The sequence below is a fragment of the Cnephaeus nilssonii genome (genome assembly GCF_951640355.1).
Source record: "Cnephaeus nilssonii genome assembly, chromosome: 12".
Lineage (NCBI taxonomy): Eukaryota > Metazoa > Chordata > Mammalia > Chiroptera > Vespertilionidae > Cnephaeus > Cnephaeus nilssonii.
In genome coordinates this window covers 802,890-827,883 of record NC_137083.1, presented here as the reverse complement: position 1 = coordinate 827,883, position 24,994 = coordinate 802,890, and the positions used below count along the sequence as shown (strand labels likewise).

Genomic DNA, 24,994 nt, shown 5'->3' with positions numbered 1-24,994 from the left:
CCGCCTCCTGGGCAGGGGTCTCCCCGCTGGAGGCGGGAAGCTTTTACCTCGGAGTGAATGACCAGCCCAGTCAGGGGCCGCGCTTTTGACCGCTCTAGAAATAACAACCCCCCCCCCCCCCCCCCCCCAGGCAGCGGGCCTCCAGTCTCTAGGGGCGGTGCAGGGTCAGGGAGGAACCGGCCCCTCTCTGTAGCTCCCTTTCTTCGCCTGCTCCCTGCAGGGGCAGCACCGCAGGGCCCCACCCCCGAGGGCGCGGTGGGTTTGGGTGTGGCGTCCTGAACGGGGCGTTCCTGATAAAACACTCCCAGCCCAGCCTCCTGGGCGGACAGTCTCCCTGGGTGCTGGAGGTAGGGCGGTGCGTCCCTGCCGGCGCCTGCTGTGTCCTTGGGGTGTCCTTGGGTTTCCCGGCGTCCACAGTGCGGTGCGGAGAGCCGTTCTCACTCCGCAGGAGGGCGTGCCTTTACTGGAGCGTCTCTGAGAGCCTGCTGCCCACCCCCCAGACTTCTGAGTGGGGAAGCTGAGGCAGAGATGAGTGGGGGGGCCCTGGATCTTGGGGGTGCTGGCATCTACCTGCCTTGACTCCTCTGAGCATCCCTCTGCCTGGGCCCCTCTCTCCTGTCCGCCCCTGCCTCTCTGGATCCTGCACGTTTGAAGGAGTCACATGACCTCTAAAGTTCCCCCCCCGCCCCCCCCCCCGCCCCCCAGGGGCCGGACCTGGGCGGGTTCTCCTGTGGCTTTATGTTTGCAGGACCCCGGGGACTGGAAGCGGCCGGTGGGCAGGGCGGGTCCAGCCCTGAGCACTGTCCTAGGCGGAGGGGAGGGGAGGGGGGGGAGGGGGGAGAGAAGTTGTGTAGGAGCCACACTCAGCCCGCCCACCGGGAGGCCGCCCACGAGCACTCAGAGCGGGGCTGCTCCATGGGTCCCACAGTCCCCGGCCCACCCGGCCCCCACGGGGAGGCCCCTGGGGCGCCCGGGACCCCGGCCCGCCCGGCTTGGCCGCATTGTTAGGGCGGCGCGGCCAGGTGACCGGCCAGCGCGGCGCGGGCGGCGCGATTGCCCTTCGCGGCCTCGAGGGGGCCCTGCGGCGGCCGCGAGCCGGGAGCACCGCCCGCCCGCGCGCTCCTCTGTGCTCGGCGCCCGGGCTGCTGCGCCATCGCCAGGGACCGCCGCTCGCCAGGTACCAGAGGGGCCCGCCGCCCTCTTTGTTTCGGGTCCGGCGCCTGCATCTGCGCCCTGGGGAGGGGATCGGGGCGCGAGGGGACCGGGCTCGGCCGGGTCCGGACGGGGTTGTGGAGACACGGTCGGGGGGCGCGGGGAGGGATCGGGGCGCGCGGGGACTTCCTCGGGCGGGATTGGGGGCTGGGGCCGGGGACGCGGGCGGCGGTGGGGGGACGGGTCTGGGTCTGGGACGGGCCGGAGCGGCGCTGGTGCTGTTGCAGCGCCCGAGTGGACTTCACTCTCCAGGACCGTCCGGGGACGGCGGGGCGGGGAGCCGGGCCGGGACCGCCACGGGGACGCGGGGCACCCCCTCCTGCCCCGGCCGCCGTCTCCGAGGCGCGTCCGTCTCCCTCCACGTTCCCTGCGGTGGGCAGGGGGCCCTGCCTTCCCCTGTGGCCGCGGGCGGGAGGGGCGGCCGCCACCTGTGGCATGTGCTGCCCGCGCCGCTGACAAGCGGGAGGAGGGGCGAGGGTCTCCGAGCGGGGTCCCCGCGCGCCCTGCGCTGCGTCTGGGCGGGGTCGTTGCTTGAAGTGACTTGGAAGTCGGTGGCGGGAAGGACCGAACCCCCCTCCGTCCCGGGACGGCCAGTGGGCGACCCCACTCTCTAACTCGGCTGAAACGTAAAGGCGCCGGGTGCGGGGAGCACCTGTGTGTGTGTGTGGGGGGGGACCTACGGATCAGCCGCCCCGGGCGCCCCAGCCCCTCACAGCTTTGATCTCCTGGCAGTTCCCGTTCCTCTTTGGCTCCTGGTAACGATGTGAAGGCAGGAGCTGCGAGGACTCCCACCCTAAGTGAAAGGCGGTGTGGAAGTCAGGGCGCATGCCTAGTGCGCGGCCCTCGGCACCGCTTCTGTGCGATTCGGCCCGGAGGCTTTGGTCTGTGGATATTCCTGAGGTGCGGGCTTGGCGCCTTTGGAACTGGCTGTGCTTGTCCTTGGGGTTTTGTCTTCCACCTTTGGGCCCTGGGAGCTTATATTTGCAAATCAATCAACAAGTATTAAGAAAGGCAATGCTGTGAGGGCCTGCTGGGCTGGAGGGGGAGGGCCTGCTGGGCCGAGAATCTGGGCCTCTTTGGACAGTCCTGCCCTCAGGACAAGGTGGAAGTGACCCTCCCGCGAAACAGAACCAGTCGGGCCTCAGACACAAAGTCACAGTCTGGTGGGGAGTGTTTGCTTGTGCTGAGGACTCTGCCTGCGTTCATTTCATCCGAATAACAACCCTGGGGGGTAGTTGGGGTTATGATCCATTTTGCAGATGTGCAAACTGAGGCAAAGAACGTGGAGTGGGGTGGGGTGCCCGGGATTCGGCCGGGACGGTGGGTGCCAAGGCCTGCCCTGTGGGGCTGCACCTGTCTGGGTGAGGGGATCCTGCCCTCACAGCAGGCCCCCCGCAGCGGAGCCCTGGGTTTCGGGGCTGCACCGGGATTCTTGGTTTGCAAATCCCCAGCTGAAGGAAAAGCTGGGCCTCGTCAGTGCTTCTGGTTGCAAATAGACTGACTTTTACTAAGTAGCTTTGGCACCTCCTGGTTTTAAATGGAGCCACTTGCAAATGTGACCCTGGGCGCTAAAGGTCACTGGGTCAAAGTCTGTGCCTGGGTTGTGGTCTTGCTGGTGTTGGGGGTACAAATGGCCTGGGAGGGAGGCAAACTGGCAAGAGGGGGGAGGGGAGGGGCGAGGCCGAGATGGGAGCATTTCTGACCCAGCACGGGTGGAGGCCCCTCTCACAGGCCAGGGGACCGAGGAGGCGGGGCTGGGCCAGCCGTCCGGCTCTGTCTGCCGTGGACCCTCCCACCGTCCTGGCCGGGCTGCCGTGAGGCAGGGAGCTCAGGTGGGAGCAGTGGTGTCCCGCCGCCGCCTTGCTCCCTCCCAGCCCCGCCCAGTGTCCCCCACCTGGAGTCCCAGACCCCTGCTGGGGGCTGCCCTGCTGGACAGGAGGGAAGGGGCCCGGGGAGGCAGGTGGCCACCGCCTGGGCCACTGTGAGGAGCCATAAGTGTCAGTGAGGGATTGACGGTCAGCATGGTGACCCCTAGACCTTTAAAAAGAATTATAGTAATTTTTTTAAAAAAGGAGGCAGTGATCCGGAATTAATATATTTTGTCCCAAATGGGCTAAATAATAAAAACATGTACGTGTCTGGTGTCCCTGTCAGTGGCCAGGAAAAGGCCCTCTGGTGGAGCAGTCTTCAGAGCCACCACCTCCGGGAGATAGACCTTTGCTAATATGTCCCCTGGGTAAGCAGCAGGATCTCCTGCTCCCAGCTCAGTAGCCTTGAAGAGCAGTGCCTTCCTCTGACTGTGGGGTCACTCAGGCGGACCCTGTGGCTCGATGGGCATGACCCGACCTTCAAGGCGTGGCTTTGTCTCCTTTTCTTGGAATTGGGCAGAGACTCCCTGAGCTTAAACACTTGCCTGTCCCGGGGCTGGTGGTCCAGGTCGGGTTGGAACCCAGATGGGCCTGGGGACAGAGCCTGGGCCTGGCCATCGTCCACAGAAGGTGAGGACCCCCTAAATCCCTAGGGACCCGAGCCTGCGAGTGTGTGGGGGTGTGGTGCTGGGTGGGGTCCCCGATTGGAACCCAGGTCCCTCTGCAGTGCGGGGACTTCTTCCTAAGACCAGGGGTCTCCAAGGCCCCCCCACCTGTCCCGCCCCTTTCTGGGCAAAGTTTTGAGGAGCCTGGGGCCACCGTGGCCAGGGCTCCTGCCGCAGCTGCTTCCTAGGGGCGGGGGGCGGGGGGACGCGGGGGGGGGAGGGCTGCGCCTCCCTGCACGGCCCCTTCCTTCCCCCGAAGCTCTAATTCGGGCTCCATTTCGCACATGGTGGCTGCTCCTTCCTCTTCCACGCAGCCTCTGCCGCGGCTGTTTTCACGTGTGTCAGACCCTGGGCCCCTCCAGCCTTCCCGTGGCCGCAGTGCCGACCCTCCAGCCAGGCCGCGCCCTGCACAGGGTCCCTCCAGGTGGGCGCCAGGGGCGCCCCTCACTGTGCCGTAGCGCCCGGGAGTGGTGAACATGGGCCGGCTCTCCAGTCTGTGGTTTGGAAGACACGGGGAGGAGTGGCCGGGACCCAGCTGGGGGTGTCCTCTCTCACCACAGCGGGATGGGGAGCAGCCCACATCTGGCTGCCTCGCCCTGGGGCAGGCTGGGCCATTCCCGGGCGCCTGCGGTTCTGCACACATTCTCCCGGAGCTGAACAAAAGGGCCCCATTGACTGGGTCCTGGCGCTGCTCCGCGGCAATCCATCACCTCCCTGAGCGCCCCCGCCCCACGGGTGATTCTGGACGCGGATCAAAGGTACAGTTCAGGCTTCAGGCGGCGCTGGGAGGGGACGGCCGGCCCAGCCGCCACAAACCTGGGTAAAGCCGCCCTTTGTCACGGCGACTGCCCGGTTCCCTCCCTGCAGCCTGGGGACATGGCCGCTCGCGGGGCTCACCGCGCGCTCCCGCCGGGTGTGGTTCTGGGTGACTGGGCTGTTTGTGCAGCGTGTGGCTCCGGGCCCTCCCCACTGGGGTCCTGGATCTCCACAGCCCGGGCCCTGATGGAACATCGGGTCCCTCCTGTCTGATCCCATGGGCCGGCCTGTGAGACGGTGGGGGCGGCTGGAGGGCGGGGGGGGGGGGGGGGCATCGAGCTGGGGATGACCCAGGACAGGCCCGTTCCGGCGTCATCTCCTCTGGAAGGTCGCAGGTGGGGATGCGGGGAGAGGCCGCGGCTGTGCTTGGCGGTCCTGGTGGGCTGGGGGCTGGGGGCTGGGGGCTGGCTCCGTGTGGCTCAGGCATGAGGTTCTCAGATCGTGGGTGTGTCTTGCTCCTAAGTCGTCCTCTGACTTTGCCTACAAAGGGATTTGTCACTCGCACACACACGCGCGCCGTCGGAGCAGATGGAGAAAGGACGCAGGAAGGAGGTGCTGCCCTCGGCGTGTCCCCCGCTTGCGCCGGGCACGCTCTGTGCGTCCAGTTTACAAGCCGAGAGCAGGTGCACTGTCTGGTGCCTTTGGCATCGCCGTGGCTGGGACAGCATTTCCCACCGTGACAGCTGCGCTCACGCGTGTGGATGACAGCACGGTGGGGCCTGTGCGTGGGCGTGCGGCCCGGGCTCGGTGACCATGGGGCCCGCAGTCAGCCCTTAGGGTCATCGTGGGGCAAGGGCCCGACTAGCCATGTCCTTGGAGGGACTGGAAGGCCGTTCAAGGTCAAAGAGCACACACTTCTTTTGACTGTGATAAAATACATGTAACATAAAATTTACGACTTTAATCACTTTTTTTAATTTTAAAAATATTTTTTATTGATTTCAGAGAGGAAGGGAGAGGGAGAGAGAGTTAGAAACATCAGTGATGAGAGAGAGTCATTGACCAGCTGCCTCCTGCACACCCCACATGGGATGGAGCCCGTGACCCGGGCATGTGCCCTGACCGGGAATCGATCCATGACCTCCCGGTTCATGCACCGGCCGGGCCTAATCGTTTTTAATGCACAGTTCAGTGGCACTAAGTACTCTCACCTTTTGTGTGGCCGTTACCACGTCCACCCACAGCTCATCCTCCTGCGAAGCTGAGCCTCTGTCCCCATCACACACTCACTCCCCAGCGCCCCCGCCCCCCGCCCCTGGCACCACCGTCTCCTCTCTGTCCCGATGAATTGGCTACTGTCGGGCCTCCTGTGAGTGGGCTCCCAGTGTCTGCCTGGGACCCTGTTTCCTCCGCTTCATGTCCCCAGGGCCCGCCCGGGCGCAGCACGTGTCGGTGGCCTTCCCCGCCGGCCGCGCGCTCTCCGCCGCGTGGTGGGCGCGTCTGTGTGTCACGCAGGTGCTGAGGGGCTGGGCGGCTCCCGCGCTTTGACTTTGCACCCATGGGCTCACCCCTGGGCGTGAGCACAGACTCTCTGAAGCCCCTTCACATGTGTGGTCCAGCAGGGTCATGGGGTCCCGCCCGTGTCCACGTGTGTCTGCCCGTGTGCACCCCTGTGTGCGCGCTGGGCAGGGAGCCTGTGGCAGCAGCCAGGCCCACGAGAAGGGAAGAGGGCCCGGCGTCGGCCTGGTTCTGACAGATGGTGAAACTCCCTGATGGATGCGACAAGAAAGCAGGGAGAACGGCTTTTGTCTAAATGGCTTTTGCTTGGTTTAATTCTCAATTAAAAGGCCCGATTCTCTTTCTGGAGACTGTCTTTAATTTGGTGAATGGTCCCGTCTGAGAGCCGCTGCCAGCACCGGTGATCGGCGGTCCCTGCTTCTTCGTTTCTCAGGGAGCAGACCGGCCTGCTCTGGCTTGGCCCTGGGACGTGGTGATGGTGACACGGCCGGCAAGGCCTGTGCCAGGCGGAGGCCCAAGCGGCGGGGCCCAGGCCCCGGCCATCTGGTGGCCGCTGGTTAATTTTTACCCGGAGAATAAGTTCCGTTTCCGGCAGGAAGGCCGGCCCGTGGCCCTGCCCCGCCCAGAGCCACTGGGCCAGGATGCCAACTTCCTGGGCGTTTGCTGAGGTGCCAGGTGTGGAGGGGGGCGGGACACCTCCCATCCGCCCTCGTCACAGGGCTCCCTGGCCAGGAGGCTCCAGGCCCGGCTTCCTCAGGGGTGCTGCAGGAGCTGAGGGAGAAGTCGGGGGGCTCTGTGGTCCCAGAGCACAGCCCGCAGAGGACAGGGGGTGCCCAGGTTGAGGAAGAACTGTGGGGCTTTGAGGGGTTTTAGTTCTGCCATTTGGGGTGAGAATGGGAAAACCCTGAGGCAGGGAACGAGGCCCATGCAGCCTGGGGTGGGCACGGGGCCGGGGGCCTGGCTGCGGGAAAAGCAGTGCCCCCCCCGCCCCGCCCTGTTCCTGAGGAGGGTGGGGCTGAGCCCCCAGGCCTTTGGCACCCCGGTGCTGGGTCCTGCTGGCTTGAGGAGCTGGGTGCAGCCACAGTGGCGGGGCCTCGCACTTGGGGTGCCCCCCTTCCCCGAGGAGAGTCCAGGACCCCCGCCCTAAGGGGGGGCCCTGTGCTGGGGCTGCGTGGGGAACCCTCGTCGCACCTGAGCCTCGTTTTCTAAAAGCGGGGCAGCATGTGCTCCCCATTTCCACAGCAGCCAGCTGCCCGGGCCCCGCTTTGCCCTTGCTGCCTGTGAGGTGGTGAGGTTTGGGCGAGCTGAGTGGCAATGACCCTCCGCACCCCCGTTTAAATCAGACTAGTCCCCAACACAGGCCGCGGGGGAGAGTGGAGCCCTCTTACAGCGTCTGTGCCCGCTCACAGCCGAGTGATGGCTGTGCGTGTGTGAGGGTCTGGCGGCCGCCCTAACCACGTTCCCTCCGCGCCCCCCCGGAGAGACCCCCTGGGCAGGGGCCCCAAGCACCCTGGCCCCATGCTGCCTCTCCGGCCACCCAGGGGGCCTGCCCTGTGTTGTCTGGGGCCAGGGGTGGGGGTGGGGATGGACAGGGGTGCCCTGCGTTCCTCTTGTCCTCACTGAGCTCTCAGCTCTTCCAAGGACAGGAGGCCTGAGGCTCTGGTGTTCTCATGTGATAAGAGCTGGGAGGAGCTGTGAGACCTTGGACAGGCGTGACCTCACGCATGACCTTGGACGAGGGGTGACCTCACTCGGAGCCTCCCCCATCTTCTCATGGGAGACCATCTCATACCCCCACCCCCTTGGGAACCTTTTGGAGGAAGAGAGCGAGGTGCCCCACCCCCATCCTCGGGGTGTCGTCAGCTTGTGGGCCCGCCCTCTGCCTCGTGGGAGCCTGGCTTTGCCGTCCCCTCTGTTCGCTTTCCGAGGCGCCCTCCACGCCCCCACAGCCTGGAGGAGGCAGCACCTTGGCTTCCTGGAACAGCCGCGCCGAGTCGTCCGTTATTGGAAGTCGGTGGCGATGGCGGGGAAGGCGGGAGCGAGAGCCCTGGGGGGCCACAGAGCGAAGCCCGGCGTTCCTCCTCGTGGGGCGAGCAGTGCTCCCTGTGTGTTGGGGGGAGTTCTTGAGTCCACCCTGCAGAAGGGGGTGCATTTCCCGTGTCTCCTGCGCGGAGCGGCGTCTGGCCTGGGCACAGACTCCCGTGGGCTGTGACCCCGCCTCCCGGGAGCCAGGGCTTGTCCTGTAAACGCTGCACCAGCAGGTTCATCACCTCGTCACCTCCTGCCCTCAGCCCCCCCTGCAGGAACGGGGTGCACACTGGCTGCCGATCGTGGTCACAGTTCTTGGTTCTGGGCAGCCCCAGCTCTGGGCGTGCTTCCATCTGCCGTGCAGTACGCTGGGTGCCCACAGCTCCCCTTTCAGAGGGCTGTGGCTTCATTCCAGCCCCGCCGGCCCGGCCCAGACCCGCCCATGCTGGCCCGTGTCCCCCACTGCTGCCCCGTGTCCCCCCACTGCTGCCCCGTGTCCCCCCACTGCTGGCCCGTGTCCCCCCACTGCTGGCCCGTGTCCCCCCACTGCTGGCCCGTGTCCCCCACTGCTGCCCCGTCTCCCCCCGCTGCTGCCCCGTGTCCCCCCGCTGCTGGCCCGTGTCCCCCCGCTGCTGGCCCGTGTCCCCCCGCTGCTGGCCCGTGTCCCCCCGCTGCTGCCCCGTGCCCCCCCGCTGCTGCCCCGTGCCCCCCCGCTGCTGCCCCGTGCCCCCCCGCTGCTGCCCCGTGCCCCCCCGCTGCTGCCCCGTGTCCCCCCGCTGCTGGCCCGTGTCCCCCCGCTGCTGGCCCGTGTCCCCCCGCTGCTGGCCCGTGTCCCCCCGCTGCTGGCCCGTGTCCCCCCGCTGCTGCCCCGTGCCCCCCCGCTGCTGCCCCGTGTCCCCCCGCTGCTGCCCCGTGCCCCCCACTGCTGCCCCGTGCAGTGAACGTGGGGAGTCTGGCCGGGGCCTTGGGGGACATGTCACTGCCTCGGCCTCCCGAGCACCCTGTGCTGAGCCTGCGGGGCATCCGTTCATGCACCTGGGCCTGTAGCTGGGGACCGCGGAGGCGGTGGGCCGGCCGCATTGATTATTGATGTGCGCCCCCCCCCCCCCCCCCCCAGCGCTCCCTTTGTCTCTCCCTTTGTTCACTGCTCGCTGCCTGCGGGTGGCAGCCACCTGTATGGGGTGTCAGCTCAGGCTCAGAGGGAGGGGACTCACCGGGTCGGGAGCAAGCCTCAGTGTCCCCAGCTGCTCGGAGGGCGGCTGGCACTGCCCTTGCACAGGCTGGCGCCCCGTGAGCTGCAGCCGTGCCCTCTCTTTTAAAAAATATGTATTTTTATTGATTTCAGAGAGAAAGGGAAAGGGAGAGAGAGAAGCATCCATGATGAGAGAGAATCATGGGTCGGCTGCCTCCTGCACGCCCCCCACTGGGGATGGAGCCCACAACCCGGGCCTGTGCCCTGACGGGGAATCGAACCCTGACCTCCTGGTTCATAGGTCGACGCTCAGCCCCTGAGCCAGGCCGGCCGGGCGGCGGTGCCCTCTGAGTGGCGCTCTGTGCACGCCTGAGCTGAGGGTCCCTGTGTTGGGCTTGTTTCCTTTTATTATTACTGCCCCGGCCTGGCCTGGGGGACCGGGCTGAAACCAGCCCCGTGCACGGATTCGTCAGAGCGTGTCCCGCCCAGCTCGCCCAGTCCCGACCACCCGGACCCCAGCAGCAAGCTAATCTACCGGTCCTAGCGACGGGTCAAAGGGTCGAATGAATGGTCGGACATTTAGCATATGAGGCTTTTATTATATAGGATTTTTTAATTTTTAAATTTTTCTTGTTAACCCTCACCCAAGGATCATTCTCCTGTTGACTTTTTTCGAGCGGCCGGGGGAGAGAGAAACATCGAGGTGAGAGAGACACCCCGACTGGTCGCCTCTCACCCGATGGGCTGGGGAGTGAACCTGCAGCCCAGGTACGAGCCCTTGTGTCCTTGACTGGGAATCGAACCCGAGACCCTTGTGTGTGCGGGTCGCCGCTCTCACCACGCTGGCCAGGGCGGGCTTGTTCCCGTCCCGAATGCCTTCCCCTGTGATAAGTTCCAAGCCGTCCCCAAGCGGAAGGAGGAGGTCCTGACACCAGCAGCCAGATTGGGCGTTTATCGAGCTTTGCCATCCTTGTCTCCCCCCCACCCCACCTTCTCCCTGAGGAAGGGGACCAGCGTGGTCTCCGCTCCTCAGCCACCTGCACCCCCTGGGAGTCATGCACTCGGCTCCCACAGCTGCGGTGCCTCCCCTGACCCTGGCCAGGCAGTCCCTGTATTCAGACGTCCCTGGTGGCCTCACCGTCCTTCCCAGCCGGCCTCAGAACCGCAGGCTAACGAGGCCCCGGCTGCTGGCCTCGCCTGGTGCCTGCAGCAGAGAGCAGCCGTCAGAGCCCTGGGATTGATGTCAGGGGGCCAGGGGTCATGCCCTTGACCTTGACCGAGGCCTGAGGTAAGGAGAGCAGGAAGGCCGTCGCCCTGGCTGGTGGGACCGTCCTCTGGCTCCGCCTCTGGCCCCCATTCTCCATGTGTGGCCCTGGGACCTGCACCGAAAGGTCACGACGCTCATGATGCCTCATCCTGACCCGCCTCTGGTCCCCGTGACCGTCAGCCGTGACCGTCAGCCATGACCGTCAGCCGTGAGCAGGAGTGTGGGGCCCTGTGTCTGCGTGTTCACTTGATGCACCCACCGCTGTCTGTGTGAATGGAAGCTGGCACCTGCGCCTTCCTGGGGCTCCCTGGGGTGTCTGGGCTCGGGGGGGGGGGGGCGTCCGGCTGGTTTCCCATGCCCTGGCCCACGAACTCTCCCTGGGGTGGGGCCCCCTGAGGTGGTGCAGAGCCCCCCCGCCCCGGTTCTTGGACACAAACTCCGACCTATGGGGGGGCCCGGCTTTCCCTCCAGGTGCACAGAGACCCCACGAGGATGCCAGTGGGCGGGACAGAGGCAGGACGGGCATGAGGCCACCCCCCACCCCGTCCCTGTCCTTCCTCCGTGCACATGATGCCTGCTGGGGGGGTGGGGGCGACTGGGGCCCAGCTTTCAGCGAGGAAGAGTCTCACTTCACAAGCAGGTGAAGGCAGGTGGGCGTGCACCCCACTTCCTAGAAGGAAACCCTGGTGGCCTCTCTGCCCTCATCGGCCGGGCTGGAGGCACTGCTGGGGAGGGGGCACCCAGGGTCGGGGTGCCTGGGTGTGGGGTGGGACCCTCTGTGGAGAGTCATGTCGTCTTGAAAGGAGGGAAGCCGCAGGGGAAGGAGAGAGAGCATCTGTGAGGAAGCGTCCTGGCGGGGTTACCTGGGAGGGTTACCTGGAAGGGTTACCTGGCGGGGTTACCTGGCGGGTTTACCTGGGAGGGTTATCTGGGAGGGTTATCTGGGAGGGTTACCTGGGAGGGTTATCTGGGAGGGTTACCTGGGGGGGTTACCTGGCGGGGTTACCTGGGAGGGTTACCTGGGAGGGTTATCTGGGGGGGGGGGGGTTACCTGGGGGGGTTACCTGGGAGGGTTACCTGGGAGGGTTACCTGGGAGGGTTATCTGGGAGGGTTATCTGGAGGGTTACCTGGCGGGTTTACCTGGGAGGGTTACCTGGGAGGTTTACCTGGGAGGGTTATCTGGGAGGGTTACCTGGGGGGGTTACCTGGCGGGGTTACCTGGCGGGGTTACCTGGGAGGGTTACCTGGCGGGGTTACCTGGGAGGGTTACCTGGCGGGTTTACCTGGGAGGGTTACCTGGGGGGGTTACCTGGCGGGGTTACCTGGGGGGGTTACCTGGAGGGTTACCTGGCGGGGTTACCTGGGAGGGTTACCTGGCGGGGTTACCTGGGAGGGTTACCTGGCGGGTTTACCTGGGAGGGTTACCTGGGGGGGTTACCTGGCGGGGTTACCTGGGGGGGTTACCTGGAGGGTTACCTGGCGGGGTTACCTGGGAGGGTTACCTGGCGGGTTTACCTGGGAGGGTTATCTGGAGGGTTACCTGGCGGGGTTACCTGGCGGGGTTACCTGGCGGGGTTACCTGGGAGGGTTACCTGGCGGGGTTACCTGGCGGGTTTACCTGGGAGGGTTACCTGGCTGGGGGGGGGTTACCTGGGGGGGTTACCTGGAGGGTTACCTGGCGGGGTTACCTGGGAGGGTTACCTGGTGGGGTTACCTAGGGGGGGTTACCTGGCTGCTTTGATGCCAGCCAGGGGCTTGCTGGGGCCCGGACGGCAGCTGGCTTGCTCTTGCCTGAGGGAGCATGCACCTCGGAGGGGGAGGCCAGGAGAGGGTCCGGCCCAGCCCCGCTGGCGGTCCTCGTGTTGGGTGGGAGGGTCCAGGCCGGTGGGGGTTCCCAGCGGACCATTCACACCCTCCTTCACCCCAGCCTTCTGAACTTGGGCACCCTTCCACGGTTAGGCTTTCTCTGGAAAATTCCGCAGACACGCCAGAGCGGCTGTGAGTGCACACATCGCAGCGTTTCGGGTGGAATCGCTCCTGGTTGGAGGCTTGGCCATCACCGTACAGTGTCCTCGCCTCCTCCCACTGGGAGTCAGGTGAGGATTAAAAACATTCCGGACATTTCCGAATGCCCTGGAGTGTCCTGTTTGGTGGCAGAGAAATCAGTCAGTGCTTACAAAATTGAGCTGCGATGAAAAAATTCCAGAGCATTCTACAGGTTGTCACTGTGTGTAAAAACACTCACAAAACCTCAGTGATTGGAGAAGCACAGCCAGTGCGGCTTGTTCCGTATAAGAGGGAACTGGGGTTCGGGAGAATCCAAGCACACCCTTCACATGACCCTACTGCCTCCCCTTTAGGTGTGCACGTGTGCATGTATGTGCACACATGTCTCCATGCATCTATACACATGCCTGTGCATGCACATGTGTGCTGCGTATAAGTGCATGCAAGTGTACCCATGCATGGCTGCAAGGTACACACACGTGTGTGTGTGCATGTATAGGCGTGTCGCCAACTCCTGCGATGGAGGCAGAGCAGGGGTTTGGCTGTCGGCTGTGTTTTGTGCCGCCGGCTCCCTGGGTGCTGAACTCCAGATGGCTTCCTGGCCTGAGATTAACATGGCCGCTTCGTTAATAGTCCTTTTATGTGTCAAATCCCGGCTATTCTGCTCCAGTCTGTCTTGCAGCCAAAACAGCCTCCGGGGAAAAGAAGGAGAAAAGCTCTGAGTTGGTTTTGTCATGTCTGCACCAGCAGCCCGTGCCCCCAGGCCGCCCTCGCACGTGGCACAGGCTGTGCGACCACCAGGGCCCCTCCCCTCCGGCCTGCCCTCTCTGTCCCCGCAGGGAGCTGGGGTCACGGGTGGGCGGGTGGAGGGTGTGAATCACAGACAATCAGCTAATCAGAAACCAAAGGGCAGCAGATAGGAAGCCGGAGTTCCAGGGCCCGCCCGGGCGTGGCCGCAGGGTGGGGCCGCCTGACCCGTGTCTGTCTGTGTTGACTATGGTCCTCATTCCCGACATAACGTGCGTCCCCGTGGACACGCGGTGGACACGTGAGAGGAAGCTGAGGTCCGGCCCCGTGTGGGGTGCAGCCCCAGTGGGCCTGCCCGGGAGCGTCCCTCCGGCTGCCCTGACCGGAGCGCCTCCGCGGCCGCAGGAGGTGGAAATCCTGAGGAGGGTGGAGAGCCCTGTCCTTCGCTCGGAAACGCAGACACCTCACCTTTTACCCAAACCCCGAACGTCTGTCCGCTCTGCGTGTGACGCTTTACCGCTCCCTGCCTCCTGTGAGGTCACGGCTGGGGTGCACATGCAGCGCTAGTGAAACAGCTCCCGGATCCCCCGCTGGCCTCCCCCGACCCGGCCTCCCCCGACCTGGCCTCCCCCGACCCGGCCTCCCCCGACCCGGCCTCCCCGACCCGGCCTGAGACTCTGCTCACAGAAACCAGATGAACATGCTTCCCCGACCTTGACTATGTGCCATTTTAACTCATTTAACTCGGGGACAACGGACACAGCACCGTTTCAGGGGTTCGGCACGAGTCGCCATGTGACCACGCCGACACGACCACGCGGGTGGACCCCGTCACGTCCTCCGTCCTCCCAGTCGGAATCTGCGGCAGGTTTTCTGCCGGACGGGGCCGTGGCATCTTCCTCACTCCCGAGCGTGGTGGCGTGCCGGGCGTCCACCCGCGTGACCGTGTCCGTGTGGTCACATGCTCACTCGTGATGAAAAGGAGCGTAAGCATGGGGACTGATAGTGTCCATTTCATAAGCAAAACCACTAATTTTTTAAAGCTGTGAGTTAGGAAAGCTTTATTAACATGAGGGTTCTTTAAAAATTTGTGTTTGGTAATGTTCGCCCGAGGATATTTTTTCCATTGTTTTTTTAGAGAGAGTGGAAGGGTGGGAGGGAGGGGGAGAGGGAGAGAGAGAGAAACACTGATGTGAGAGAGACACATAAATTGGTGGCTTCCGCACGTGCCCCAACCTGAGCCAGGGATAGAACCTGCAACCAGGGGGGTGCCCTTGCCTGGGAATGGCGCCCGAGACCCTTTGGTCTGAGGCCGACACTCTAACCACTGAGCACACCGGCCAGGGCGACATGAGGGTTTGAAATGATAAGCAAGCCATCACGCCCGCCCGAGAGTAAAAACAGACGCACAGTGGCAACACGATAAACAGCGTTTGCTTTTTTAAAAGCTCCAGGAATAGGGAGTTAAAACTTGTTAATTGGTGAGAACACCCAACTTCCTCAGAATCCACGCTGTTCTGTGAGGGGCTCCTGCCTCAGTCCGCGGGGCCTCACCCGGGCCCTTCGTGCGCCCCCCCGGAGGGCACGCCAGGACTCCCCGAGGCGGCGCTGACTTATCCATTTTGGCAAGTGACCGCAGACGGTCCGGGGGGCAGAGCATCCCGTGCCCTGGCCCACGCCTCCTGGGGTGTGCGTGTCTGGTCCAGGCCGGAACAGGGGGCCTCGTGTGTCTGGGGAACCGGGTCAATTCCAGGTCTCTGAGGCACTCTGTCCCCGTCCTCGTCCCATCGAGCAGGCCTGGCAGGTGTGGGGCCTTGGGGCGGAGCCTCTAGTGGGTGGAGGGGACTGTGTCCTCCTGCACCCCTCCCGGACCCGCTCTGCTGGTCTCCCGGACACAGGACGTCCCGTCCGGCTCTCGAGGTCTGTCCCCAGGCCTGACCACGCTGCAGACTTCCCTCCCAGTTCAGGGAGACACACCCACACGTTTCTCTCTCACTCTTTCCCTCTCCCCCTCCCTCCCTCCCTCCCTCCCTCCCACTCTCTAAAGAAAGAAAAAGATCAATGGGAAAAATACCCTTGGTGAGGATTAACAAAAACAAATTTAAAAAAAACCCTCATGTGAACACAGCTTTCCTGGTGTGTAGCTGTAAGCAGTTAGTGGCTTGCTATGAAATGATCGCTGTGAATGGCCGTGTCTGAAACCGGGGGGAGCGTGGAAAGGCGGAGGGAACCAGGAAGCAGATGCGCCTCTGTCCACGCGGGGCGGGCGCTCAGCGCGGCGGAGTCCGTCCCGCGGGGAGCGTCTCGAGCCCCTCTGAGGAGCTGACGGTCCCTTTGGGGTGCGCTGGCCTCGGTGATATGCAGAGGCGGGCGTGGGCTCCGGCCCCTTCCCGCGGCCCAGCTCCGAGGTCAGGACAGGACGGCGTGGCTCGCTTGTCCACTCGCGGGCCAGGGCTCTGTGGGGAGCCGCGGACGAAGTGGACGGGGGAGGGTGGGGGAGCTGTGGGGGTCGGCTCCGGGACCTCTGAGTGTGAGATGCGAGGGAGGCGGAGGCCGGAGGGCCCTGCCCGGCCCCCTGAGGAGAGAAGTGGTTCCCTCACCACCTGATGGTGTCTGCGCCGGCCCACCTCTACCCGCCATGGCGCTTCAGGAGGGCGGAGAGTGTCAGTCCCTTCTCTGGGAGCCGGAGCTCGGGCCTGCGAGGGGCAGAGCAGGGACGGGGGCGGGGAGGGGGGCGGCGATGGGTTTGCTCCTCTCTCTGAGGTGGGGGCCTCAGTGTCCACGAGGCAGGAGCCCCGCGCCCCTCCTGCCTCACCCTCCTGGGCTGCCCGCCGCCCCCCCCCCCCCGGAGGCGGCCCATGTCCCCCAGCCCTTCTTCCTCCGACTGAGGAGGCCGGAGGGTCAGGAAGGCCGAGGAGGGGCAGACCCCTGGTCAGGACGGGGGTGGGGGTGCCCTAGTCACCAGGGGGTGCCCTGAGTCCTTTCTGCTCTGTGCGTTCCTAAGGGACAGGGTCGCTGTTCTGAGCGGAGGGGAAGCCCCCGTGGAAGCGACTGCCCAGAGGCGCGTTCTGTGCTGTTTGGAGGCAGCGGGAAGGAAGTGAAGGGGGCGAGGCGGGAATGAGGACCAGCACGAGGGTTCTGGGCACGTGCCAGACCGGAGGCCAAGGGTGTCGGGGGCACCACCTTGTTCCTTAAAAGAAGCCGCGTGACCCGTCGGGGGGGGGGGGGGGGCGGCTGGGGTTGCCTGGGACTCGGTAGCCAAGGCCCAGAGATTTTGGTTAGCTGGCTGGACGGAGACCTGGGCGCAGGCCGCGATCTGCAGTGCGCAGAGGGATCTGCAGGGCTCAGAGCGGGCAGAGCCGAGGGTGTAAGCCGGGCTGGAGGGAGGGATGGTGCGGGGCGGGGGGGGGGGAGGGTGCTGGCAGAGCTGGGAGTCTGGCAGGGTTCCCTGATTTGAGTTTGGGGAAGCTCACTTTGCAGACTGAGTGGCTGGGCCTGGCCTGAGACCACGTCCTGACGGCTAACTCTCACCTGCTGTGGGAGGTGAATCACAGACGTGACTTATTAGTAATCCGGGGGGGGGGGGGGAAGGGTGGGGGGCGGTTCTGAATGTTGTGCCTTTTAAAGACGTGGGAGAGGGTCGAGGAGTCGCCCAGTCTGGCCGGCCTGGGCATCAGGGCTCACACAGCCAGACCGTGTGGGTTCCTGCTGGCTGCGGGGCCGGCGTCCGCTGGATCTCGCCGACTCCTGGGAGGGCGTTTGCACCCGGCGTCCCAGACGGAACAGCGTGCTGCTGGCTCAGCGCGTCCCCACCCCCTGCGCCTGTCTGCGCCAGATGTTGGGGAACCGGACAGAAGGCCACTCGGGTGTGTTCTGGGGGCCCTGCGGTCCCAGGGGTGGGGCCGTGTCTGCCAACCACACGCCGAGTGGCCGTGCTCAGCGGGTCTAGACACGGAACGGACGGAGCTGAGTGAAGGCCTCCTGTGAGGGGGGGACGCCAGGAGCCAGCGTCTCTGGGTGAGGAGCCAGCCGCACGGGTGCTCCCGGTCCTCGGTCGTCTGTGGTTGGAGGTTGTGGTAGCTGGGCTGTCTCTCCCCTCCCCCCTCCTGCAGACCGGACGGGCGGTGCTCAGCCAGAGCCTGAGCGGTTAATGCCGCGAGCCGGGGCTGGAATGCGCACATGTGTTAGCCATAAAGGCCGCCCTGGCCACCCAGACTGCACTCCAGGGCCAGGCATCAGGAGTTGCAAGCAGAGTCGACAATCTGAGTTTGAGGGGGGAGGGGGAGACCCACACAGGCCTGCACCGTGGACGCGCCACTGGTCGGCAGAGCCGCCCGCCCATGGGCACCGAGGCAGGCGGGGTCCGAGGGCCACTGCGCCCCACGGGGGGGTGGGGGGGGGGTGGCCTCAGCCGATGTGTCGACCGGCTGGGCAGCCTTTCCTCCCTGCCGTCGCCCGGAGGCCAGAGCGTCCCCTGGTGGAGAGCCCAGCTCCCTGCTGGTGGTGGCACCCGTCACGGTGACCCTGACCGCTCAGTCCTGCGGGCTCTGCCAGGCTCTCTGTGGACCATGCCCACCTCCCCTGGGGCTGTCCTTCAGGCAAAGGGACTTCCCAGGTGCCTGGGTCCCTGGTCATGTGACCCCCGCCCCCACCATGCTGGTCACCGTCACCTCCTAAAGGCCAGGCTTTACACTTCCTTCTGAAACTGCAGACCCAGCCCCGGCCAGTTTAGCTCTGTGGACAGAGCCTCCGCCTGCAGGCTGAAGAGTCCCTGATTGGATTCTGGGCAGGGCACACACCCGGGTTGTGGGCTCAATCCTCAGTAGGGGGCGTGCAGGAGGCAGCCATCCATGATTCTCTCATTGGTGTTTCTATCTCTGCCTCTCCCTTCCTCTCTGAAACCAATAATATACACACACACACACATATATATATTTGCATATGTGTGTGTGTGTGTGTGTGTGTATATATATATATATATATATATATATATATATATATATATAATAAAGTAAAATTGCAAACCCAGAGAAGAAAACAGGACTGAAAGTGGAATGTGACTTTTCAGTGGCACTGGGGATGGGGAGGTCGGGGAGGGGCTGGGGTCGGCACCCCACAGCGTGGGAGGTACTTAACCCCTTGCTTTGAGCTTACTGGGGGTGACTGGATGGCTTCAGGATTTAAAACCCCCAGTCCAAGACCTGAGGGTTTGGTTTTAAGCGCCTGGATGTGCGTTCTTGGAGAGGTCTGAATTCCCGCTCAGGCTGCACCCTCGCCAAAGGCGCGGGAGGCTTGCAGCACCCCTGCCCGGGGCGGTGCGGTAGCGCACCGAGGCCCTGGATTTGGCTGAGCAGCCTGCGTGGAGGCCCTGGAGCCGCGGGTCGGCGGGGGAGGGAGGGCTAATTCGTGTCAGATGGAGGTTCGCCAGGGGACCGTGTGCTCGCTGCTCGCTGGCTTTTGTTCCCGCCGCTGACTTCTGACTGCGGGGTGGGGTGGAGGTGGAGGTGGCGGCCGCCTCCCTCCAGCCTCCGGCGTCGAACTTTTCCTGGGACTCCCAGGCGCCGCGGCACTCCTGCTCGGCACCGCCATCGGAGGGTCCTCGCCCGCCACCGGCTTGCCTGGCCAGGCCGGGCTCTCTGAGGGCGCCGGGAGAGGCCATGCGGCTGCGCGCCCTGACCCGGGGGCCGCCTGGAGGATGCATGCGCCGGACCCGGGAGCGCAGGCACCGGCGCCAAGTGAGTGGGTGTGGGGCGCTCCGAGCGGGGGCGGGGGGAGGCGGGGGCAGGGGCGAGGCGCGGGGTTGTCCCCAGCTCTTTCCTGCTGGCGCGCGCATGCCGTGCTCATACCCTGGTCTGTGCGCGTGCCCGTGCGCCCCTGTCTGCGCGTGCCTGTGCGCGCTGTTATGCCCAGCGGTGTGCGCTTGTGTTCCCTGGTGTGTGCACGCAGGAGAGGACAAGAGCGGGAAGGGGGATCTTGCCTGGTGGGCGGGGGGCGCCCGGGGGAGCCCCACAGAGAGGGAGACAGCTTTAACTTTCTAACCCAGCTGCCTCTCAGCACGCTTCCCGGAACGGAAGCGGGACGTGGGCCGAGATGGACTCACAGCAGCGTGTGTTTCTTGCAAAGGCTCTTAGCTCTGTGCGGATGTGGGCTGTGCTGGCCTGTTGCAAGTTCACGGGCACGTTACATCCCCTCCCTCCTCCACAGGGTCTCGAACCAGCAAATGCGGGGCGGGGCTCGGCGGCCCTTTCTTTGAGTCTAATCTTCAGGCCTTTATCGCGGCCACTTGCCCAGAAACTTCCCTGAGGACTCTTCCCAGTGTCAGCACCTCCCATCACTCAGCTGTGCGCTGATGCTCAGGCAGCAGCCAGATGCGGGCTGGGAAGTTGGGGACGCTAGGTGTGGGAAGGGCGTCCCCCTCTGGGTCCTGTGGCCACCAGTGCTGGACCCGTCTCCAGACAGGATACCCCAGGGTTTGGGGTCCGCCCTGCTGAGGGGGAAGTTCCCGGTGGAGCTGAGTGGTGTTTTCGCTCCGCGGCTGCCTCCCTGGAACGTGCCGAGGTTTCCCAGATAGGAACGCAGCCTGAGTCCTCTTTCCTGAGAGGAGGGATCCAGGGCCGTGCCGCCCTAGCCTGTGCATGGCTGGGTGTCACCCCAGCGTTCCTGGGGAGCCCGGCACGGAGGCCGGAGGTCAGGGTGGAGCGGAGGGCGGGCTGCGGCCCAGCACCCACGCCAGCGCGTCCTTGCTCAGATTTGCAGAGACTTTTCTTTCTAAAAACGCCTCACCATCCAGAAGGGCACTCATTGCCAGGCACCCCTGAGGGCGCCCTGTGGAGCCAGCAGCTCCGCTCTCTCCTTCCCGCCGCCTGCTCCCAGCAACTAAATGCCATTCAGATTCCCGAGCTGAGCCTGCTGACGGCTCCCGCGTGCGGCCTCCCCTCCCCCACGCTCACAGCCCGCCTCTGGGAGAAATGACAGTGTATCTCAGGTGAGAACAAAGGCGTCTGATCCAGGCCACCGGCCGATTTCAGCAGAGAGGTTGATGTGGCCGCGCGGTCTGCGGCGAGTCCTCGGGCATCAGCAAGGCCGGCGCTCAGCCCCACAGCGGCTCCGCCGTCGCCCTGTTCCTGCTGCAGCAGGACCTCAGGAACACGGGCCCCTCCTCCCGGGTGGGATCACATCTGTAAGGAATCAAAGGTCACAGTGTCCTGCCTTGGCCCACAGACTATGGCCAATTCATTCGGTCAACACACATTCACGGAGGCCCGCAGTTCACTGTCTTCAGCGCCGAGCAGAGCCTGGGAGGACAGGGACAAGGGCCGTGTCCTGAGTCGGGGCCATGGTGGTGCAGACGGAAGAGGAGCGTAGACACAGCTGCCGAGGTTTGGGGGGAAACGTGTGCCAGCTGGGGATTGACTACAGCTGAGGGGGGGGGGCGTGTGTCAGCTGCCTGAATGCTTACCCCCCGTGTCTAAGCGTGAGCTGGACGGGACCCGGCAGAGCACATACCCCTCAGCCCCTGGCTGTGTGGTTTGTTTTGTTTTGATTTTAATATATTTTTACTGATTTCAGAGAGAAAGGGAGAGGGAGAGAGAGGGAAACATCCATGATGAGAGGGCATGTGCCCTGACGGGGAAGCGAACCGTCTGGTTCATAGGCTGATGCTCAAACGCTGAGCCATGCTGGCCGGGCTGGGACACATGTCTGTGGTGGTCTGTTCCCTCGTGGTGGTTCTCGATCCAGGCTGCACGTGAGAGTCCCGGTGGCCGTGGGGGGCGGGGGCGGCTTTGAAACATTCATTCCCGGCCCACCAGCAGGGGCTCTGCTTTACCTGGTCTGGGCTGCGGCTTAGGCGGAGCTGCTTTAAACCTCTGCCCAGGTGCCCCCCGCAGGCGGGTGCCAGTGCTCACACCGGCCAGCATTTGCTCACTCACCGCAGCTCCGCTCACCGGCAGGAGGCTGTGTCCTTCGTGACTTCCGGGGCCTGGAGCGTGTGACGGCTTCTGTGTGGTTCAGGACACCTGCCCTCGCTGGACAGGTTTGACAAGACCAACACGCCACCACGAGGGCCCTGGCCGGTCGGTCACTCAGGGGTCAGCGCGTCAGCCCTTGGACCGCAGGTCATGGGTGTGATTCCCGGTCAAGGGTATACGACCCAGCCCAGGTCAGGGTGAGTGCAGGAGGCACCCAATCGACGTGTCTCCCTCACATCAGTGTTTTGCTCTTTCCCATCCTCCTCCCTCTCACTCTCTCTCTCAAAAAAAAACAAAAAATCCTCGGGTGAGAATGAAAAAAAACACAGACAAAAAATCCACCAGGAGCTACGTGGGTAAGAGAGGACTGCTGTGGAGCTTGGCTCAGGAAGGCCCTGGGGTGGGGGGGTGGGGTGGGGGTGCGTATGGTCACGAGGGGAACTCTAGTCACCAGCAGAGAGCTTGACCAGCAGGAGACACAGGGATGGTCAGCGCACATGGGAAGGTGGGAATGGCTGAAGCTTGTGTATGTCTTAAGAACTTTTGACTTCCCTTTCATTTTTAACAGGTGTTTTTGCTGGGTACAGAATTCTAGATTGGCAGTTTCCTCCGTGTTTTATGTTGATCCGCTGTCTTCTCACTGCTATTTTTTTAAAATTTTTATTGATTTCTGAGAGGAAGGGAGAGGGGGAGAGAGAGATAGAAACACCAATGATGAGAGAAAAATCATGGATCGGCTGCCTCCTGCACGCCTCCTCCTAGGGATGGAGCCTGCAACCTGGGCAGGTGCCCTGACTGAGAATCGAACCGTGACCTCCTGGTTCATAGGTCAATGCTCAACCACTGAGCCTGCCGGCCGGGCCTGCTTTTTTCCAGTTGAGAAACCTGCCGTTCTGCTAATGGTTGATTCGTGTATGTAATGCACCTCTCCGCCCTGGCTGGGTACTTTCATGATTCTCTCTCTGTCACTGGGTTGGAGCAACTTGATGATCAGGTGCCTTGGTGTGGTTTCCGTTGCATTTCTTGTATTTGGGGTTTGGTGAGTTTCTTCAGTCTATGGGTTTATAGTTTGGAAGAGTTTGGGCCATTGTTTCTTCAAATCCCGCCCCCTCCCCCCACCTTTTCAGAGACTCCAGTCACATGCATGTTAGGCTGCTTAAAGGGGCCCCACAGCTCTGCCCTCTGAAGCTGTTTGTGTGTTTGTTCATTACTTCGATGGGTTCTTCGTTCCGAGCTTTATTTTGGGAAGCTGTTCTGTGAGGTCTTCAGGTTTGCTAATCTGTCTTCTGCAGTGTCTAACCTACCAGCAACCCCATCCAGTGTATTCTCACCTCGGATTTTTACACTTTTTTCTATAGATGTTTGATTTGGGTCTTTTTATTTTTATTTTTTTACTTCTTATCATCATTTTTTAATATTTTTATTGATTTCAGAGAGGAAGGGAAGGGAGAGAGAGATAGAAACATCAATGATGAGAGAGAATCATTGACCAGCTGCCTCCTGCACGCCCCACACTGGGATCAGTCCACAACCAGGACATGTGCCCTGACTGGGAATTGAGCTGTGACCTCTTGGTTCATAGACTGATGCTCAACCATGGAGCCACACCGCTGGGCTGGATCTCTTTATACCTTTGAGGATCCTGTTTACCCTTGGAACATACAGAACACAATTACGATACCCCCCGCCTCGTGGTAGCTCTCAGTCCAGCTGCGCGTTTCTCTGCTGATCCTGTCCGTTTGGGGTCACTGCCCAGTGACTGAGTCTCCTCGTGGGCTGTTGCTTTGCCTGCTGGTCATTTCGATGGGAGGCCAGGGGATTTTGACTGGATGCCGGCACTGCACGTTTTACCTCGTTGGCTGCTGGGTATTTGTTCATTCCTGCAGATATTCTGCTTTGTTATGGAATGCAGTTAAGTTCTTTGGAGATAGTTTGGTCCTTTGGGGTACTGCTTTTTGCTGTTTTATGTCTTTAAATGTTGTTATTGATTTTAGAGAGAGAGAAAGGGAGAGGGAGGGAGAGAAACATCGATGCGAGAGATAAACATCAGCCCAGCCCGTGTTGCTCAGTGGTTGGGGCATATGCCCAGGTTTCGGGTTCCATTCCCTGTGGGGCAGGAGGTAGCCGATGGATGATCCTCTCTCATCATCGATGTTTCAATCACTCCCTCGCCCGTCCTCTCTCTGAAATCATTAAAAACATACGTATTTTTTAAATCTACCAAAGAAAAGAGATAGACGTCAATCCATGACCTGTGGGGACTGAACTCACAACCTGGGCCTGGGCCTGACGGGGAATCAAACCAGTGACCTCTCACTGCTCAGGCCGATGCTCTGACCCCTGAGCTCACGGCCGGGGCTGGGCACTGCTCTTCAGATGTGGGTGCAGCGGGAGCGGTGCTGGCGAGAGCTAACACCCTCAGGCAGGCAGGCCTCTGCAGTCCCTCATCCTCCTCAGGCCTGGCCGGGGACAGGCACCGGGCCCGCTCTGTGTGGTGCTGAGCACGGCTCCTCCAATCCTTGATGCTGCTGCTTGCCTCAGCCTTGGGTGGCTCCCTCACACACGTGTGTGCACACACATATACACGCATGTGCACACATGCATAGGCCTGAAAGCCTCAGAGGGACTCTGGAAGGCGGTAGGTGCCCTGGGCAGCGCTCTGCCTCCGGTGCTGTCTAGTGAGTTCCTGGGTCTGCCGCCTGGACTCCGGCACCTACTCACGTGGTGGCTGCCCGGCCCCTCTCTGCCTCCAGGAGCTGTCCTCGCGCAGGGATCCGGGGCAGCGCCACCGCGTCTTATTTCTGCCTCGGAAGAGCAGACAGATGTGTTTGCCTGCTTGTGAGCATCCTACACGTGGAACCACGCCCCGTGCACTTAGAGTCTGCCACTCAGCTGGGTCCCGCCTTCGACGCTGGCCGCGATGTGCCGTGTACGGGTGGTTTGCTGTGTGTGTCGGAACCGTGTTCCCTGCACACAGGTACCATGGGGTTCACCCAGGCACCTTCGGGCGGACGTTGGGCTGTGTCCCGTCAGGAGCACGTGGAACAGGCGGCGGGGCCCGCCTTCGCACCATCTTCTGTGGACATTTGCATTTATTTTCTTTTAGCGTCTGGAGGAGTGGCATTGTGGAGTCCTGCGGTTGTTGTAGATTTAAAAATATTAAGAAATTGACTGGCTGGTGTGGCTCAGTGGCTGAGCATCAATAGAAATAAAAATATTTATAAGAAATTGTCTGTTTTCCAAAGTAGTTGTACCATTTGTTTAACATTCTTTTTTTAAAAATATATTTTTTATTGATTTCAGAGAGGAAGGGAGAAGGTGAGAGATAGAAACATCAATGATGAGAGAGGATCATGGATCGGCTGCCTCCTGCACGCCCCCCACTGGGGATGGAGCCCGCAACCCGGGCACATGCCCTGACCGGGAATCGAACCCTGACCTCCTGGTTCATAGATTGACCCTCAACCACTGAGCCACGCTCATCGGGCTGCCACATTCTTGAAAACGGCGCCTTGGAGGCAGTGAATTCTGTTTTTCTGGGGGTGAGTGACCCCCTCGGAGGATCCGCGTGGACGGGACTTACTGACGGAACACGTGCCGCGTGTCGGAAACGGGGACAGGGCCTAGCACTGGTTTCCAAGGCGACTTGGATCTGTGCACGGTCATCCCTCCACCGGGAGCCTCGAGCCACACACGTGAGCTGGGAGGGGCGAGGGCCCCTGTCCGGGTGCCGTGCGTGTGGGGCCTCGATGCCCGGCTTTCT

The 24,994-nt window shown here is 63.0% G+C and overlaps 1 protein-coding gene across 6 annotated transcripts in view; it reads left to right on the top strand.

Moving 5' to 3' along the window:
* Positions 1-1,029: 1,029 nt before the first annotated feature.
* The window catches only part of TNS3 (tensin 3), a 107,835-nt gene continuing 83,870 nt past the window's right edge, over positions 1,030-24,994 (top strand). The window contains exon 1 of one of the 6 annotated variants that reach the window (XM_079786487.1): positions 1,030-1,177. The gene's annotated coding sequence lies outside the window, so the exon portion shown is untranslated. Of the gene's footprint in view, positions 1,178-4,391; positions 4,504-16,610; positions 16,629-24,994 lie in introns of those variants that run through there. The other 5 variants (XM_079786482.1, XM_079786483.1, XM_079786485.1 and 2 more) reach the window with 5 other exon arrangements.